Source organism: Pinus tabuliformis, chromosome 6, assembly GCF_031772625.1.
Source record: "Pinus tabuliformis cultivar Carrire ecotype Pingquan chromosome 6, CPIR1, whole genome shotgun sequence".
NCBI classification, from domain to species: domain Eukaryota; kingdom Viridiplantae; phylum Streptophyta; class Pinopsida; order Pinales; family Pinaceae; genus Pinus; species Pinus tabuliformis.
This window is the reverse complement of record NC_142292.1, coordinates 195,383,140-195,388,212: the sequence shown is the minus strand read 5'-3', so window position 1 is coordinate 195,388,212 and position 5,073 is coordinate 195,383,140. Positions and strand designations below refer to the sequence as shown.

The 5,073-nt window shown below is 34.3% G+C and overlaps 1 pseudogene; it reads left to right on the top strand.

The window, feature by feature from the left end:
* The first annotated feature begins 1,159 nt into the window (after positions 1-1,159).
* On the top strand, positions 1,160-2,692 carry LOC149258132 (inositol oxygenase 1-like; annotated as a pseudogene).
* The last annotated feature ends 2,381 nt before the right edge of the window (positions 2,693-5,073 follow it).

The window sequence follows — 5,073 nt, the reverse complement described above, 5'->3', positions numbered from 1 at the left end:
CTACATGCAAACATGGACAATGAGATACAAGGGAGCCCAATTACACTCGCCCAAGATGATGAAGCTTAGAGCGATTGAGCTGAAGGCATGCATCTGGAGTCATATCTCAAACTATGAAGATCTCCCCTAACTCATCACTAGTCTATAGGCTTCCCATGCACGGGTATTCAGGAGTATGGATGTTGTTATGCGCACACATGTAATCCCATCAATTGGGACACTCACTGAGGCAAAGACAAAGGCATAAGTCCAACTAGAGCTTGAATCGTACTTTGATGAGTTGATGCGCATAGCCACCAGTGCAGACTTGGTGATCAATGCAAACACCATGCATCAATATGTCGTTGGTTCGGCCACACTCAAGAAAATGATGCGCATGCTATCAGATGAGTTGGACAGAGGAGCCCATGTAGTGTACCCGGTTTGAATGGAGGCAAGATTTCACTTCCAGAAAGATGTCACCATAGAGTATAGAGACACCATCGTAGACTACCAAGCTTGGCATCAGTTCGCCACTGTCAACGATCGTGAGGATGTCGAAGAGTTGGTCTTCCCACAGTTGTCCGATTTATAGTGATGTCTTGCATGGCTTTCTCAAGCCTATTTTGTCTCACATGGGTACATGTGAAAATTGTATGTAACTTCTTGTCGAGTGGAATTTCAAGTGTTGATAGTTGGATGTAACACTCATAAAGTAGATGAAGAGTCATGATGGTAGATGAACAGTCAAATTGCTAGATGGATATCAGTCTTTTGTCTTATAAAAGAAAAATTTTCATGCGCTAATTTGATATTTGTCTTAATATAGTCTTAAAATTAAATTATCATTACTACACTACAAAACTCTCTCTTCGTAATTCTGATATCTAGCTTAATAATAATCTTAAAATTAAATTATTATTGCTACACTGTAAAACTCCCTCTTTGTAATTATGCAAGGTATAACTACAATTATATACTAAAACCAATCTGAGAAGCAAAGAACTAGAAAAATCTTTGTTGCATATGACAACTTGAGGCACAATATTTGGACTACCTCAAAATTTTGTTACCACATTTGTGTAATAAGACTTTGGTTATCCCCATTAATGCTTTCTTTTGTGTGTGGTTGCAAGCATTAAGTAAGCATGAACATTATGGTAATCTTGAAAAAACTATTATGAGCATCTCGAAATGTTGTGAACTCTTAAATAAGTTCGTAGATGAGAGTGACCCAGACCTGGATGAACCTCAAATAGAACACCTCCTACAAACAACAAAGGCTATTCGTAAAGATTACCCAAATGAAGACTGGCTTCATTTGACTAGCATCATCCATGGTATGAGTTACAACCCATCTAACTCTTTGCATTCATACTAACTTGTGTAGCAAACCAACTGAGATTCTCTGCCAGAAATAGCATGAGTAGTTGAACAATAATATATGTCAGTATATGTCATAGGATTATACTTCTAGTTGAGTTGTGATTGGGTTATATATGAAATTGTGATTGAGAAAAATGCATGCAGATCTGGGCAAGGTGAGAGCTCATTGAACATTACCCACTGTAAAATGAAATGGAATGTATCCATAATTTACATCTCTCATCCATTTAGCTTCCTAAGTACTATTGGATGATATTTTAGTTATAATTGGAAGACGTTGTATTCTTCTGGCAATGGACTAGATTGGTTGTTAATAATGTCTAATAAAAAAACTTGGACAGGTGACACTTTTCCTTTGGGATGCGCTTTTAGTGAAACCATTGTTCACAATGAGGTAATGTATATCAACCTTCTCTCTTCATTTTGCAACTTGGTATTTTTCTGAAACATTGTTCTTGGTCCATGGCAAAGTTCCTGTAATATATCAATAATTAAAATCTTTTTCATATCATTGTCTGTAGTTTTTCAAGGACAATTTAGATTTTCACAACCCAAAATACAACACAAAATATGGGGTGTACTTTGAAAAATGTGGACTGGACAATGTTCTTATGTCATGGGGTCACCATGAGTACATGTGCCTGGTAATATACTTTTAGAAAATAAGCCAACATATCATTTCATTTCATGTCTACATAGAATGTTTTATTGTTTTACTCATTGATGGATGGAATAGGTGGCTAAAATGAATAACACAACATTACCTCCTGCAGCTCTCTTCATCATAAGGTTTCACTCTTTCTACTCTAAGCAAAACAATATCTCATTTTCTTTGTAATCCTGAAAATTCTGATTTGACTGGACTAATAACACATCTAATGGATGGTGTATTTGTTACAACTCTGCATCATGAAGGTGCGTACATGCACTTGCTGAATGATGAAGATAAGGAGATTCTTGAGTGGGTTAAAATATTCAAGTAAGAAGAAATTGAGCATTGGGTCATTTTCATTATTTACTTATCATAACTGTCATAATCTTGAAGTGTATTTCTGATAACTATTTATTTCATGTGAACAGTAAATATGACTTATATAGCAAGAGTAAGGTGAGAATTTATGTGGAGGAAGCGAAGCCATATTATCAATCACTCATTGATAAGGTTGGTATTGGTATTCATTCACTATCCCGCTTCCTTGTGATATGAATTCATTTGAAGATGCACATGTCTACACAAATTGAGTTGATTTGTATAGAAAGATTGAATCTGAATTGACTTTCTTGTTGTTGTTTTGTGCAGTACTTCCTTCCCAAAGTAAGATGGTGATTACCTCATGAATGATGGATTGGATTGGAATGGAGTGGCTCTAACATTTATTAGATTATTGTGTACTGATTGGACTAGGGACTAGTTTGGTCTGCTACATGGCTATGTGTGTAGAACCAAGATGACATAGGACATCTAGAGTTTTGGCTGATGCAAAAGGAACTAATTTGATTTGCCAAATGTGATGTAATGGTATTCAATTGTGGTGGTGTCAGGTTGGAAAATAAGTTCAATTGTGTGGTGCCAATCTAACAAATAGATTTCAATTCTTTAGTCAATCTAGATTATATCGAAGTATTTCTTCGAGAACTTTCTCTTCATAGAGAATTTTGTTCTTTCAAATTGGTCAATATGGTATTTTGTGTTGTTATTTTCAATTTTTGGCTAATTTACTTATGAAATTTTGCTTAAATGACAATGGTAGAAAAATTCAAATGATTATGACATAAACAATTTTATTTATAAAATATTATTTTTTGAAATCACAAAGTTCAATTTATTATGGTGTATCATCATACCATTTCATCCGTTTCATAAAGGTATTAAGAAATCCCAAAAGAGCAAAGAATAAAATTTTTTCATTTAGATAAAGATTTTATTTTTGAACTTTGAATTTTTTTCTATGAACTTCGAGATTTTTGAACTTTGAATTTTTTTTAACGAAATTGACTCTAATTATTATGAACAAGATATATTATTGACAAATATCATGGAGAGCGATAGATATTCTAAAAAAAAAATCTAGTTTGTGTCTTCACCAACACAGATTTTTGTATGTCTAACTTGTGACCATGCCTTTACCAAATTGCATACCATAATTTTCTTTTGAAGCTATAGAAAATCTTTCTTTCGAAGCTACACAAAATCTCTCCCCTCCTACCACCCTTTTGAACAATGTAGTTTTTAATCAAAAAAATTTGTACCATTTTAGTTAAAACAACCATCTTTGCATCTCAAATAATTTTGTAAACCTTTTTCATAGGCCACAATATTGTTGATGTTTGAAATGTTACAATTTTGCTTCACAAATAAAGATATGGAGCACATATCTACACTCACTTTTTGATTGCATGGAAACTAATGACATTTTAGAAATTGTTAAATAGCTAAAGTTAAAGATTGGGTTAGTTCAAGTAGTTATTGGAGTCGAAGAAGACCCATAAATTAATTCAACGGTTTTTTGTATGTATTAATATGTACACATTGTACATCATTGATAGAAATTAATTAACATAAGTTTGAGTTTGGTTTCCAGTTTGTGTGTCTTACAGTGGTATCAGAGCATTGGTTAATCATATCAGGGCAAAGGTTTATTTGCTCTTATGAATAACTTGGGTCCCTAGTTTTGTGACTTCCCAGTTGTGTGGCCTTCTTATAGAGCCATGGTTGAGGAATATTAGAGTTTTATTATTATTCATAAACTCCATGTTCATGTTGGTCATGTGAAAATATGTTGACATAAGATTTATGTTTCAAATATTTCGAGGCGTGGGGGAGATGTCAGTGTATGTGTCGTGTTGTGTGTGTTGTGTTCGATGAATTGAATGACTGTAGCATCTTGTTTGTAGTTGGAAATGTTTGGGGTGCTTCAAAAGACATTCGCATGAAGGCTGAAAGTTAGTACAATGGTATTGTATAACATTTTGTTTGAAGTTAACAACAACACTATAGTGAGAATGGTATTGTTGAATGGTGACCCAAAACTCCTACTAGCATCTGAGTGCATGGAAAAAAGGTACAAGATTTGATACTTATTTTTGGAAAACTTACCTTATGGGGTATGTTATGTAAATCCTCACCATTCAGTTGCACATTCAATGTTAGTTATAAACATGTGATTCTTGGTGTGTTGTTTCCTTCATCACTTGTAACTAAAATCGAATGAAATATTAATTTGTCGATGCTCACCAAGTAGGTGAGGAACAAAATTGATGTTGAAGTCAAATTCTGCTAGAAATTACTCATATACATTGATACAAATTATGTGATGGAACTCAGTCAATATGATTCTACTTGGTTGCCTTCTCCTACATCTTTGTATCTAGAAACGTGATCACCATTAACGAAGTTTCCAACCCACGTTTCGCTTTAGAAATTCCTATGGCAGTTTTCTTGTTGCTTCTTTTTCATTAGCACCAAACTTGCACCGCTTCTTCCTTCAACTATTGAAGCTTCTTGGTGGTTTGGTTCTTATTTCCTACTCAATCTTTACAACTAGTGACAACTAGTGGGGGGTTAAATTCTTTGGATTGCACACTCTCACTGTTAAGGTAGTCCCTTGTACTCTTTTCTCCTAGCATTTTGAAGCATTTCGAAGATGTTGTTGGGTGTTCTGGACGTAGAGAGCGACTTGTCCCAACAAAATATTTGTTTGCAAAGCA